Here is a 15,714-nt window from a genome sequence, read left to right on the forward strand (position 1 = left end):
AAATCTGGAACCAGGGAATTCATTTGGAAGAAGAAAGTCCGTAGTGTTTAAACTTGCCCCCAAGTTGTCCTGTGAAGCATATTAAAGGAGCCCTTCGTAGGGAATACTGACAAGGCAAATGAATACGTTTCTTGCACCTACGCACTCAGATAAGAAGGCTGATCTTCCACTCCATCACTTGTCTCTTTTCCTTCTTTTTCAAGTAGAGTGAATTTTGTTTTCCCAATTGTTCAATAACCCTGCGTTTAATAAAATACTCCTCCAGACATTATGTGTAGTGCCCCAGAAGATGTTTTGGAGTATTTCTAATTCAGGGGTTCTTCATTTGATGACCCTTGAATATTCACTAATGTTTTGGACTTCATAGGGAATGAGAAAAGTAGAAAGTCTACACCTCAGTAAGTAATTATCTACTAAAAAGAGGCTTTTCATGCCATACGATTAAAGAAAAATTAGAGCATTGTATTATCAGATGCTAGATTGACTGGTACATGGAAAAGTGAATAGAGGGTTCAGTGCAGGCTAGGACTTATTTAGGCCAAAATTAGTCCAGAAGAGTTTGTAGGTTAAACGGGTTCAAAATGAATATCAAAGGATGCATACAAACTGCGTAAGTAACTTAGTGTGTATGTAGATAAGTGTATGGGTGGTTAGATTGTAGATAAGGACATGTTTTTTAAGAGACATATTATTTTAAAGGAATGTATGGGAATGGGAAAGCATGAAGGAGAGCCTCCAAATTGAATTGACTCAAAATTCCTTTCGTCCTCTTCTGGAAAATTGACATTATGTGTTAGGTCATTGAAATACTTCAGATAATTGTCTTCTAGTTGACAGGTGTGTATAGATCGGCCCAACCATCAGAGTCTTGTTTCCCAGCTCCATCTCGTTTCCAAGCTCTGTCTGTCTTAGGCCGTCACCGATCGCTGTACTTACCCTTCATCACCGGTGGAAGGTCATTCATGTGTCTGTCCCACCAGTCACAGGAAGCTGCGTAGTCCTTCAAATGGATTGAAGAACAAAGCGGGGAACACTTCACTGTTTCCCTACAAGCGCCCATATTACACATAAGCACACACACTTAGGTGCGGCCACACAGACATCCACTAGTTCTGTCCATTGCTTACCTACAGTGAAGGTATGAAAGTCTTGTTTGCAAGGTCAGACTCTGGTGAGGCGAAACAGTATCTGAAAATCGGTGAGGCAGCCTAGATAGTTGTAACCTATGCTGGACAGATTTCAAAGTGGTTGTTACCATTCAAGTGAATGAATTTGCAAAGATTTTACAAATTCCCTTTCTTAGAGACCCAATTTCATTGATACTCATTAGAATTCAAAGCATTTCATTTTGATTAGAGAGAAAAAAATTTGCAGAAGGAATGTGAGTAACCAGATGCCCTTATGGAGCAATGAGAGCGTCCCATATAGCCTGCGTGTGTGGAGACATCTCTGTCTATCAATCTATCTATCTGGATATATGTATATATTTCTGTATCGATACACATACATGCATATGTTATATTACTCTGTCTTGCATTGCATAAAGAGTAATTTTCAAACTTTTGTGGAACAAATTTACAATTGCATTTTTTTTTACTTTACATTGCTGTTCTATGAAAATATTAGTATACATGCTGATGAGTGTTTTCTGACCCTTATATTACGTATTCCCATGGAGGCACTAAAGCAGTGCTCAGCTGAGTGAGTGCCCTCCCTGCTCTGCTGACATGGAGAGGGTGGTTTTTATTAACCTCTACTTTCTTTCTAGCCATGCAGATCAATATTGTAAATTCCCTCCTCTTGTTAGCCCCCCAGTCGTCTACATCTAAGTTAAATGTCCACTTGTTCTGGAAGGAGACTTGTGAGGCTGTTTGAAGGTGAGGAGTCCTGTATCTGATAACCAGAGGTTGAAGAGTCTGGCAGAAAACCAAATCGGCCCCAACAGGCAGCAGGCTGTGGAAAGGGGATGTGATCAGAGAGGCCAGGATGGGATCAGTCAGGCAAGGCAGGCTTGATCCTGGTTCTGAGGCACCAGAGGATGACTAGTGAGGCTGCAAGTCTAGCAAGAACTGACTTTATTTATACCTTTTCTTCTTGACAACTCAGGATCAGTCCTTCTCTGCAGCCTTCAGGAAAGGGCCATTTAAGCCTTATAGAGTCCTAAATGATTAAACCAGATTATTTTTCTCAGGAGAGAAGATCTTGACTCCATCTACTCAGAAGCATTCATTATTTGTGATAGGCGATACTATAAATTTAGTTTCCAGCCATTCTGGGTTGGGGTGGGGGTTACCTGTGGATCAAGGTCCCTCAACCTGTATGTAATTTTCTTCATTAAAGTCTAATATTTCTAGGCCCCAGCCCATCACCAGAGCAGAAGCAAAGACTACTTTGTCTCACGACTTGAAGTTGCTTTACAAGCAATTTGTGCATGTGATTTATAGCCTCATTTGGAATTTTCATAGCACCCTACCTAAACTGGTGGTGTTTGTAAAGTTGAGTTTTAATTCCATCATTTAATAAATTCTGAAAAAATGCAGAACTGTGAGGTTTGGGAATTATCTATCAAAAGACTGACGTAACAGATTCCCCCCAGATAGGGGTTGAGATGGAGTAGTGTTTCACCTGTGAGCTTTCACTAGAAAAACTATTTTGAAGCTGTGTGTCACGCACATTCCATTTTTAAAGATATTTAATAATCAGTGCTTGTCTGTCACCAGGATCATTCCAGTTTCATATTTTTTTTTCCGTTCTGGAAATAATTCAGCCTTATTTGAAAAAATCTGGTGTATAACGATGCTAACCTTTAAAAGAAAAAAATCGTGTTTTTAATCAGAATTAGCGTGAATAGTGAGCAGCTGTTTGGTGTACAAAAGAGAAAAAAGAATTTCTTTATTATTCCAAATTGCTTCTGAAATATTGTGTGTGACATTCAGTGAGAACAATTGTTCATTGTAAATTCTGAAAGATAATCAAATCTTTGTGCTTTATTAGTGTGTATGTTATGTAGCAATGAAAAACAACTTTCAAATGCGTGATTTCGTTTTGCACTTAATGACCATAATCTGTGAAAAAAAATTGTTAACATTATATCTAATCCAATCTAGGTCTTTATTGCTACCATCATCACCAACTCTGATGTTATATTTCAAGTATCAGATCAGAGGACCCCAAACTGGTCCATGTGATGTCATAACACTGAGCTGAGTTTGGTAGAGTTGGGCAGAGATCAAGAAATTACAATCAATTGTAAATCACCATTATTTTTCTACTTTATCAAGGGAGTGGAGTTAATAGAGTCAAAATTATTTTCCCTCAGTAATAATGCCTGCAGTAGAAGCTACTTTTTGTTTGATAATGATGGAAAATATAAAGATGTATTTCTTTGTGGTTAAATGTAGTTCTTCCAGTGTTTTGAGCATGAGTATGTGGTTTTCAGAGACAAAAACATGAGAGAAACTCTTAATCTGGGGCAATTATATGCATATACAGTTCATGCATATGAACCAGATTCTAAGTATTTTGATAAAGCTAAGAATAACTTTCTGGGGATATAGCCTCCTTTAACCCTAAAGTGGATTGGATGTTGCTTCTATATACAGTCCTTGCTCTATAATTTTTATCACACTACACTGTGCTAAGCTTTGGTTGTCTGTATCTCACCAGACTATAAGCAGTTTGAGGGCAGGGGTGAAGTCATCTTTCCCAGTGTACCTCCAGTAGCAAGAGTCAAAGCCTTACCAAATGTTTATGCAATGAATGAATAATAAACACTTTTGGTAATAAGCCCTTGATGTATGGGGAGAGATGTGAATTCTCACAAAGGACTTTGGTAAGAGTTCTTACAGGAGGAGGGTTTAAGTTACTTCATAGTAGATTTTTCGGGCTCAAATCAGTCATATTTTCAATGGCGTATTTTCTTTGCCAAGCACATGTCATGCTTCTCTGACACTCATAACATTATTATTTTCCTCTCCATGCGTAAATGGTGTCATAGAACTCACTTGTCTTAAGATGTTTGTTGAGTATGAATTATATAGAGGTGTGCGGTAAACAAAGAAATACATGTATTTAAGGAAGGTATATAGATAACGTACCTATCTTTGTGTTAAGAGGAGGGGACAGGTGTACCTAGATGGATAGGACTTTCCCCCAAGAGATGCTGTACAGCATTCGCATAAAGTCATCATTACTGTGTGCATCTGTGAAGACTTGTATTGAGGTAGGAAGAGAGAGCCTTGTTGTCTTTTTCGGAAGCAGGTATAAGTAGTTGTCTCATGGTTTTATTAGGAAACATTTCAAAACACAGGAAATCTTAAACAATAGACTCTATAATCCTTGTAGTTAAGGGGTATGTTTTAGACATATTTTTATTCCTGAAAAGCACTTAAAAATGGCACCTTGATAGCAATGACTGTCAATAATTGACTGTGGAATGAATGACTAAATGAGGAATATGCATTGCTGATAATGGCTGAAAGTCCTCATTCTAATTCTTGGGAAGACAAGTCAAGGTGTCTATTGCAGTCGTTTGATATACAGCTAAGTATCATTTCCTTGTTACTGCTGATGGTACCTTTTTGTGGAACACCAACGATATCAATTAGAATTTGTATATGCATTTTTCTAACCTTCAGACTAAAGGTTAGGACTTGCACTTGCCATCTGTAGGTGAGGGAGCTGAGGCTCTCGGAGGCTAACTCACTTGTCCAGTTAGACACCGTGGTGAGGGATAGAATCTAGATGTGAACTCAGGCCATTCTGGTCCAAACCTTGAACTTGTTCTACGTCATACTGCAAAAATAGAACGACGCCTTGGTTAAAATTTAAGTCGTGGCCAACCCAATACATAGGTTTGAATTTTATAATCTTTGGGTTTAATAAAGGCATTTCTTTTTGAATTTTGCTTAGCAAGGGAAGCTAAGACCTAGGCTTCTATCTTAGAAGGATGTACATGGTTAAAACAGTGTTCATAGCTATCTTTCCAATGCCCTCAAAATTTGAAACACAACTTCTAGGCTATGTCAACTTGTCTTTTAGATCATCATTAAAAAGTATCAGTGTGTAAAAAAAATTGTCTTGCATTTATAAGCAACTTACCTATGACCTTTTCTTTGGCTAACGTGGCTATTGCATTGTTGAGTGTACTTATTTTTGTTGCAGTAACGCTTGCAGACCGTACATTTCTTTCTTTCTGATTCCAATTCGGTTAGAATTACTTTGCCCGCTTGTACAGTGAAATTCACTGCAGTCTGCAGAGGTAGCAGAAATCTAAATTTGTAAAGCTTTGCAAACCAAAAGCTTTTTGTGGAGCATTTAAGTTTTACATTCTGCTTAGAAAACCAAAAAGAGGTATTGTGAAGGATAATGTAATTTCTTCATTACGAGGGGCAGATCCTAAGACCTGGGATTCTAAGAGGTGGTTATTTTGAGATCCTGCTATCAATTTCCTATTCACATACAGCAACTGGTGGCAACTAAAAATAATCGGCTCGGGGACCAGCTAAGAATCTGGTCACATTCGGCTCAGGGACAACGTGCAGAAATGAGATTTAGGGTCCCTCCTTCAGTCGCTTCTCTCCGGCCCCCTAATTAGCTAGTTTGCTGCCATCTGAAAGCTATTGAAAAGCCATTAACAGGCAGGACTCGGAGAGAGCCGCACTGCAGCACACCTCGGAGCCGGCAGAAGGTGGGTGCGTGTGAGCGCCAATTAGAGGGCACTATTCCCGGGATTGTGGCGCTCGGAGCCCTGTCAGTCAAGCGGCTACAATAGCACGTGCAGCAGTGGGGGCTGCAGACCCCCGGGGAGGCTGATCTGAACTCCAGCTGCTGAATGAGAATGAGTTTGAAGCTTTTTGCACGACCGTGGAACAGAGCCTCGGTTCAATAATGCATCCCGAGGTAAACTGTTACCTGAGGAGAAGCTCTCAATAATGCATTTCCTGGGGACGACAGTTGTAGCTGAAGAGAATGCTGGAACCTGTAGCAAGATTTCTGTCTGAGATGGAAAGATGTCTCACTATCATTTTATCAAGTGCTGTAAGTAAGCTTGCTCTTTTGCTCAGATGGTTATTTGTCTTCTTAAAATATTATTTTATGCAGATGCCAGCCTTAAGGCAGTTCTGCTGGCATGCCACATCTGCATGCGTGACATAGAACGGTGACTTTGAAAGGTGTTTTACATGCTAAACGAATTTCCTCTTAATACCGGGTTCTGAAATAATTCCAGTGTGATCCAAATGCTGATAGCATAGAAATCTTTAAAACTCTGGCTTTTTAAGAAAAAGATACACACCCAGAGCAATTTTTAAAAACAATCCATAAAAAAGAATTTGATAGGGATATTTCCAGGTGTCAGCACATGTTAATGAAGTGTTTGCATACAAACTTAGTTCATTAATATATGTCTGAGGCCGTTCAGTCATTATTTTATTCTCGAGTTTTACTGCCTGTGTCTATGCCTAATGCCCAACTTGGAAGCTTCATCTCTGGGTTTATCCTTTACTGTAAACTTTCATCCTTGCATCAGTCACCTTGCCGTGATCAGGGACTGGGGTGACATCTGTACCAAATACTGTACACTGATGCCAGTATGGTGAAAAATAGTTTGGCACTGGCTTTCCTCGTGGGTCCATCAAGGATTTCTTCAATGCCTGGATTTTTAACAGGATTTTCTGAGCTAGACAAAAGCTGCATCTAAACCTTTTTTGGATGGTAATAATGAAGAGGGAGACATTTTTGGTAAAAATGCCTCGCTAGAGATGCATTTTTTCTCCTGTAGCACTTCTGCAAAGTTCTATACATATATGTCATTGTCTTAATGTGACAGGTGACATTGGTAGAAAATGGTTCCCTCCTAAGATGAGGGTTTTGTTGGCAGAGGACATAACAGTGTTACCTTGGAGTAACATCATTCAGGGAACACATGTTTGGAAAGGATCTTGAGTTGTGCATGAAAAGGGAACCTACAAAAACCTTGGTGATCAAGAAGGGGACAAGATTCCCCTTTTTCTTGTCTTTTGTGGGGAATGCATATAGGAATAAAAACTCTATGATTAATGAAAATTAAAATTCCTCGCTATTCAGCACACCCAGGAGAGGCATGTTTTTGGCTTGCAGGACAATTTTGACTCCAAAAAGAATTCCCTTGTAAAATCACTTGTTTGTAAGTTTGAAAATTAGCTCTCTAATTAATAAGAGTAATTTGTTACGAGGTGCAGCATATTTAGGAATTGTGAGGAGTCTTTGTTTTAACCCCAGAAATCTTGGGGTTCTCGTCGTGGTGAAATGTACCTAGGACCGCACTCTTGGCTGGTTTTGTGTTGGCCCTCATGTTTTACTGCACCAGCAGAATGTCATTATTTCTCCTCTCTGTGCTTGTGCAGAGGAAACTCCCGGAACCCTCTGCACCATTTCTACAAGGAACCTGGGTGCTCCTAGGCGGCGTGTACAAACCTGGTGGGAGGCAGCCGCGAAGCATGTGCCGAAGCAGAAAGGGACAGGGTGACATGAACTTGGAGGTTCAGGGAGCACTTGGTTGCCAAATATAGCATGAGACTGCCCTTTCCTGCCTTACTTTCGTTGCAGCCGAGGTATTTGAGTTTAGAATGTCAGAAAATGAGAAGAAGTGATGATGTGTGACCCATGGAAGCATTTGAGAGAATTCTTGCAGTCCAGATGAAATCTAAAATTAATGAATAGTGACATGATCCAAATACCTGATGAATTTATCAGAGTGATTACCAACTTCCTACTAAAGATTCGACTATGTCCTAAGTTCTGTGTTTGGCAATAGCTATAAAATGGAAAAGAAGCATGAATATTGTCAAACGCTAACTTCTCCTCAGGTGGAATGGTACGGCGTGCTGAAAGGAGTTCAGACATGATATGTCATCCTGTGCCACTAGTCAAGGGACATTGTGCAGTATTGACCTCGGTCTTGAAGAATGAATAGAACATAGAAGGAACAATGAGGGCATTTACAGCATCAGAAATGTTTATTGATAAGGATCATAATTCACAGTTTAATCATTATTCCTGAGGCAGAAGACGTTACCATACTCTGTCCCCTTGACCTTGATGTTAGGGTGATGGGTTGGCGAGGTTAACTGGCTGCGCCGTTCTTCACACTCCATTCCTTCCTCGCATGAGCTCTGTGTCTTCCACGGGCCTGTCTTTTTTATCCTGGCCCTTGTTGGTCGCCGTATCACGTGTCCACTTCCAAGATGGGCAGCAGTACCGGAAGTGGATCAGTTCCAGGGAAGGAGCCAGAGCTTCTGAAAACATTCGACAACAGAGCCACATGGGATCCTAGGAAGGCAGCCTTAGGGTGGGATGTTGGGAGACCAGTGAAGAGTGCTTCCAGGGAACTTTTAATCATCTAGGGAAGTAGTCATCAGTCATCATTTAATGTTAAAGCAGGTATATACCGAAAGGTCTAAATGCCGATTTCAACAGTAGCTGCTAACTCTGCCTTATGGAGTGATCAGTTATTACAATTTAATTAACTGTAATTATAATTATAACTGGTTATTATAATTACAATTAATTAGAATCAGCCATCAGAATAATAATCACAGTTAAACATTTATACTTAAATATTTATATATTAATTATGACTAATTAAATATAAAATTCTTTATATGATAATTATAATTATCAGTTACTTTAATAAACTATTGTATATTTTAAAAACTGTCTACAATGGGCATGTTTTACAATCAGGAAAACAAAACTTTAAGACAGTATAAGAGACACTATTCAAAGACAGAAGTGGGTCAGACTCACATCACCACCCACAGTCCTTCTTGACTCCATGGGACCTGGCCTTGTTCTAACGTGTACCATACATCTTATAGAGAAATGTTCAAAACTAGAGTCTAAAAATGTATTGTGGAAGCACGTCGTAGCAGGAAGGTTTAGGAACACCACAACAAAGCGTGCTGGTGTTTCCTGTGTCTCTGTGGCCCGGAAGGATCTTCAGATGGGTCTACAGTGATACTGAGATAGTGAGATTCTGAGTTGTGCCTGGTGAGGGTGACCTGTGAACTTGGCCGGAAACCTCAGCTGAGGTCCAAGCAGAAATGAGAAACCAAGGAGAAAATGAGCTCTAGGGAGTCATGGGCTCCCAGAGTTCTAGTGCCTTGTGAAACCTTGCGCCTGCACTTCTGGTTTCCTCTTAACGAACTGGAGCTGAAGCTTGAGGTGTGCCCCGTGAAATTCCCTTCTGTGCTTGGGAATGAAAGCGTTGGAACAACTGCACCCGGCTTCTCTCTCTCCCGGTTCAGTTCTTCTCTAAGTATGTGGGGTTGGAGCAGCCCTCTTTGTGGTAGAAGGAAGGTTAAAGTTATTTAAAATGAATAGACTCCAGAACTTCTAATTCACTCACAGCAGCCGAGGAGGAATTAGATCAGAAAGGAGGCTATTTTGCATATTAAACACATTTTACAATGTATCAAGGTCACCTCATTTTTGTTTTTCTGGTCACTCATTCTCGTAAATGCTACCTCTGCTAAGATGCTTTCCCAGATCTTGCATTGATTGTCCGTGCTCTTCACTTGTTTGAAGACCTCCAACTCATGGAAACACCACCGTGCTGCTCCCATGCCTGCCTTGTCTCCCTCAGCCTGCTCTCTGCCCATCCCAGATCCAGGGTCCATCCCTGAAGCCCCTCCACTCCCTCGACCTCACCTCCCTTTGTTGCACTCAAGGGACAAACGCCTAACCCAGGTCGAACGCAGCTTTCCAACTTGTCTGTCCTTATACCTCAGCAGTGGACGATCCTTGATGTCAGAGCAAAGGCAGACAAATCTCATTTTAGTTCTAGACAGACGAGATCCTCCCACACTCTTACCATGCTTCCCTGGTTGGCATGATTGCTCAGACCTAGAGATTCCCTGGACCGCCCACCCTGAGAAAACAGAAACCGTCAGATGTTAACTCCTGCGTCTTCCCACCATTATGTCTACAAAGGTGCCAGCGTGTGAGTTTCTCTTTGCTCACTTCTGTTCTGTAGTCCTGAATTGTTCATCCTTGTACCCAAAGCCAGTGTGCTCTGGACTCTACCTAGTTCCTCCCTCCTTCATTTACCCTTTTCTCTCCTGCATCACGGAGCTCTCTCCACTGCGCCATTTCCATCAGTTTGCAAATAATTGAACAGTCCCCCTTGACCTCCTGTTCCTTTCTGGCCACCACCTCATTTCTTTGTTTTCATGGTCACACCTTAGAGAAATGACACATATGACATCTGACCCTCATCAATGTTTTTACTCTCCCAGTTGGTCCATTCATTACTTCACTGAATCCACTTTGGTTAAACCACCTTGATGTGGTTAAATCCCGCGGACGTTACTCCTTCCTCGCGTGAGTCAGTTTCTCACGTGGCTTTACTTCTTGTTTTACAGCTCTTGGGATTTTTCCCCTAAGTCCCTGGCATCTTTTCCTCTGCCCCGTTGCCAGCTTTCTCTCTTTAGAGTTTGGCCCTGACACTTTGCAAAATCCCTGGTGACCGCATCCGTTCCTGTGGTTTAAACACCATCGATATTTTCTCAAATATGTACCTTTAACTCAGATGTCCCCCCTTCTTCCTTAACAACATGGACATCTTTTCTGGCTAATGAAGATATATCTAAGCATTCTCTTTTTGATAGTTAAGTAACATTCTTTAGCATTTGTTAAACCATTTATTTATAAACTCTTTCCTTTTCGATAAGCATGAAAACTTACTTTAGTATTTTTGGCTTATATTACTAGAGTATTGATTCACAAAAGCAGGGCTGCTGAACCAAATGGCATGTGGATCTTTAAGTATTGTAGAAACTGCCAGATTTCTTTCCAAGTAGCTATAGCACCTCAGATTGCCACCACTAGCAGAGAATGTGCATCTCTGCATCTTTGCCAACCAGAGATGCTGCTGGTTGAAGATGCGTCTATCTTCAAACGTTGTCAACTCCACGGTGGAAATACAGTTTCTGACGAGGCTCTGTTCTTATTCTACTGATAATGAAAAAGTTTTCCCCATTTTTATTAGGCTTATTTCTTCATATCTGTTTTCATTTTTATGTTGAATTATTTATCTTTTTCTTATCAACTTTATATAATATTTTATATTAAGCAATATTCTTATTTCTCTGGATATGTGCTGAAGAGAGCCTTCCTATTTTTTTCTTTTGTCTTGGTTGGCATCTAATTTTCTTGTCATTGTATAGAAACGATGGCTCTCTTGTCTATTCCAGATTTTGGTTTTATTTATTTCTTTGGGTTGTCTGTTTCTACTGAAGCTAAGTGATTGATCTTTTCCGTGTTATTCTAAACTTGAATTCTTACATTTTTTATTCTAATCCTTGTAAAATTAAGATGTTTGTGTGATGTAAGATGAGGATCACTTTTTTCTCGTTACACTGATCCATTTGTCTAGTTCTTGGCCATACTCTGTTGGTAACTGTGTCTTGATAGTAACTTTAATATATAATAAGGCAAGTCCCTTCTGATTTTTTTCATACCGTTCTTAGATATTCTCAAATATTTACCTTTCCTTTCAATATTAAAATTATTCAACCTGTCTTAAATTAAAAAAAATCCCTGATCAGGTTAAAAAAATTGCTCAGAAGTTTAAATGTAATAGTGTATTAGAATAAGGTCTATAGATCGATAGTATCTATAATTCAATTAGTTTCAATATGTAACACAACTGCTCCAAACTTACCTTTAGAACAGTGTATTGATAATCTTTATATGACTATTTTATATATGTGTAAGAATATTTCATTATTTTTTCAACATTATTTTATCAAACATTTTTTAAATAAAATAAGTAAAGCTCTCATCTAGTGATAAATCTAGGACTCATAAAACCAACACAATTAAGAATAAGATAGAAATCACTAAATGTGCTGCTGAAGATAAATCTTTAGTGTAAGCTCTCTCTGTCTGTATCCAAATCTAATACCTCTCTACCTACCTACCTATCTATCTATCTATCTATCTATCATCTACCTTTTATATCTATATCTATCCTTCCTGTGTCATCAGTTGTGAAGTAACAAACCAGAGTTGAAGCCTATGTATAAAATGATAAATCAGTATAGTATATATCTATTGTTCCACATTTGACTGTACTGTTCATGTATTCCACTTTTATACAGACTCTTAGGAGTGTCAAGGCTCCGTGTGCCCTGCCGGTCCATCCAGGATATATCTTTGTGCATTTCTGCAGTGTTGACCTTGCATTATTAAAGGCTTGTCATTATATCTGGAGGGTTCCACACCCACGTCCTTACCTGGCATCTGTTATGCTAATGTGATACGTTCCCTTCTGTAGGCTCTTTGGTGAATGAAAGGGGACTCTTTATACTTTCGATGGTTGACTCGCACTTAGTGTCCTTGAGGGGCATAAGCGTGCTCTGGCAACTAAACTGAGCTGGGTGGATTAATTTATTTTCATTTTCCTTCTGTCTTATTCATTCATTAATTCAGATATTAATTAATTCAAGAAATATTTTTGAACTCCTAGACTTTTCCAAGCACTGATCTAAAGGCTAAGGATACAAGGAGAATAGAGCTAGCTCACATCCCTCACATTTTGAAATTCCCATGCCAGTGATGAGACAGAGAGTAAATAAGTAAACAGATGTAGATAAAAATGTTTGGGGGCTTCCCTGGTGGCGCAGTGGTTGAGAGTCCGCCTGCCGATGCAGGGGACACGGGTTCGTGCCCCGGTCCGGGAGGATCCCACATGCCGCAGAGCGGCTGGGCCCGTGAGCCATGGCCATTGAGCCTGCGCGTCCGGAGCCTGTGCTCCGCAACGGGAGAGGCCACGACAATGAGAGACCCGCCTACCGCAAAAAAAAAAAAAAAACAAAAAAAAAACAAAAGTTTGGTATCAGCAACTGATGTGAAGAAAATTAAAAAGTTTAAAGATCTCATGGGTGGCCTGAGAATAGAACAATTTTAAGGGACAATTTTAAATAGGTGGTTAAGGGACAGCATCTCTCAAGAAGTGACCTCTGAGTGATTGAATAAGTGAGGAGGTGGGATGTGAAGATGTGTGGGAACAGTGTGCCCAGCAGAGGGAACAGCAGATGCAAAGGCCCTGAGACAGGGATGAACGTGGTTCATGTGGTTGATTCAGAGAATCTAGGCTCTCAGAAATCAACTGTTTTGTTTAAAGTTTCATTAATACTTTCCAAACTTAGAAATAAATACTTTCAATGTTCTTATTTATTTTGATGTTCTTATCTACTCAAGTTAATATCCCATAATTCCACTTACCTCTACTTCCAAACTTCTTAAAAAAGTTCTTTGTGTCTGTCTCTCAAATGTCTTGCCACCCAATTACTGCATTTTAGCTTCCATACCATCATTGCGTTGAGATGTCAAACTCTCTTTTTTCTTCTCCATTTATCTGAGAATATTTGTCTAGTTCAGCTCAGCATGAGTCAGAGTTACAAGGATACTTTCTTTCAGGAACGCAAAATGCAGGAAGACTTAGCAGATTAGAGATGGTCACCTCTAAAAGGAAAAGGATAGAAAAGACAGTTTGTGGACAGAGATGTGGTCTCAGAAAAGTCGTTTGCTTTTAAGATAGGAAATACTTGAGTAGGTTTTAGTTCACTGTATCTAATTCCTCATCTTGGTAAACTCAAATCCATCTATGCCTCCACACTTGCCGTCATTAAGGCTATGTGTTGGGGCTGTTTTGTGTTTTAAAATCTTCGGGCATAGTTTAATCGCTTGAGAAATGAAAATAATGATAACAACAACAATAATAACGTTGATGGCAATGCAGATTTAGAAGAGCTTTGACAGAAAGGAAACTTTGTTTTTTCATCAGTTGTCATAAATCAATTCATGCTAGAATAGTACCTATAGTATCATTGATTGTTACAGGAGAAGGACCCTTTTTGTGCCGTGCTTTGAAAACTTCTGTTCCAAACCACAGTTGCATTATGTTTTCCTTTCTAAGGAGAAAGCATCGTACAACTGCAGAGTCCATTTAAATGATTCTTACACTGTTGGGTTTTAAATTGACTTCTGTCTTTAGAAAACTACCCACAGCTGCTTATGGACAGTTCAGTAAATATGTTATCTCCACAGATAGTTGTGGTTAAAAAGGCTACTCAGGAGCTTCCCTGCATCATGAAGCGAGATGATAAAATGCAAAAGGGAAATTATCAGTGGCCCCTCGAACTGCCCTCAGTTCTGTTTAGTTCAGCTTGGAAAGGTCTTTTGCTCCTAGGATGTGGTCGAGGGGAGGATAAATAAGAGGCAAAAAAGCTTCAGGGTCTTTTGAATAAGGAAAGATGAAAGAAGCTTGAATTATTTATTATCTGGAAATGAGGAGTGACAGGAGAGACAGATACGAATTAATGAATGGTTTTGTGGAAATCAGTTGACTGTTCTTCAATCAGGTAATAAAAGAGGAAACGCTCACTGAAGTGAGCTGAGAACAAATATGAGATTGATGAAGGGTGCCTCTTGGTGTGTCCCCTTTTAATCTTATAAAATTAAGTCAATTCTGTGGAGCATAACGGAGGGGAGAAAACCATTTGGAGGCTGAATCGTTTCCTAAATTTCTAGTTCATTGTTATTTATCTGAATAACTTTACTTATTAGGTTAGCTTTGGGGGGACTGAGTTGACACCCTTTCCCCAGGGCACTCACTCATTTGTCCATCACGCATTCATCCATCTCTGCTGTCAGCACTGGGTACTGGGTACATACATCCCTCGGTCAAGGTCAAGGCTTACCTACCCCAGGTCTAGGCTGGGTCTGGAGGCCCTCAGGCAACAAAAGACTGATCCTTACAACAAACCTGGTTTAGGTTAAAACCAAACTTACATTAATAATACTGGACACATATTCATGACACAGTAATATTTGTTAAATGAAAATGAGTGATCAGTAGTAATCAGTTCACATAATGACTGTCATTAATATTCTGTAACAAAGCCATGTTTTCACAATTTTTGTCTTTATTTTCCCAGTATCCACAACAGTCTTCTCTGCTGAAATGGCCTCCTTGTAAGGTTTAGTATGGACGCCCCTTATTTGGGCTTTTCTTGACATTCAGGGATCTCAATCTTGCCCACCTTTGGTGAGATTTCCTTATACTACCTTCACCAGCAAACCTCCCACAGAATACGGGGCACTGTCTGAGTTACCAACAGTAGTTCTGGGGGAAAGACCTCCAGCTTTTCTGCAGTGCAGACACACCAAGTAACAAAGAACAAAGACCTACACGGACAGGATCACAGGAGGACAGTAGCTCAGGAGGCTGGGAGCAGCGAAGAGGACGGGATTCAGCCCCAAAGGACAGTGGAACCCAACACTCCCCATCTCACCCTTTATCCCCTCTCAGTCCTTGCACGCCTCCACCTTGACCCCTGCTGACCACGTGAAGATGGAGGAACAGGAAAGGCAGAATCCGAGACTCTAGGCTTCCGAGTTCAGACTGAACAGGGCGCAGGGATCTGAGGGTTCAAGAGGAGGCAGGAAGCCCTTCTTAGGAGTGTTTCCAAGGTCGAGTACTCACTCCCAGCCTCACTGCCGCTCTGCCTGAGACTCAGGCTGACTGTATGTGGCCCGTGTCCAGGGCTCCATGTATTTCCTGAATCCCCAGTTTGTGATGCCAAGTCTGTACGAGGAGGAAATGTTAGTTCCATGAAAGGAAAGAAGAAAGTTAGAAAGAGGAGGGGCTTTTCTGTTTGTTTGCTT

Source organism: Tursiops truncatus, chromosome 18, assembly GCF_011762595.2.
Source record: "Tursiops truncatus isolate mTurTru1 chromosome 18, mTurTru1.mat.Y, whole genome shotgun sequence".
Taxonomy (NCBI): Eukaryota; Metazoa; Chordata; class Mammalia; order Artiodactyla; family Delphinidae; genus Tursiops; species Tursiops truncatus.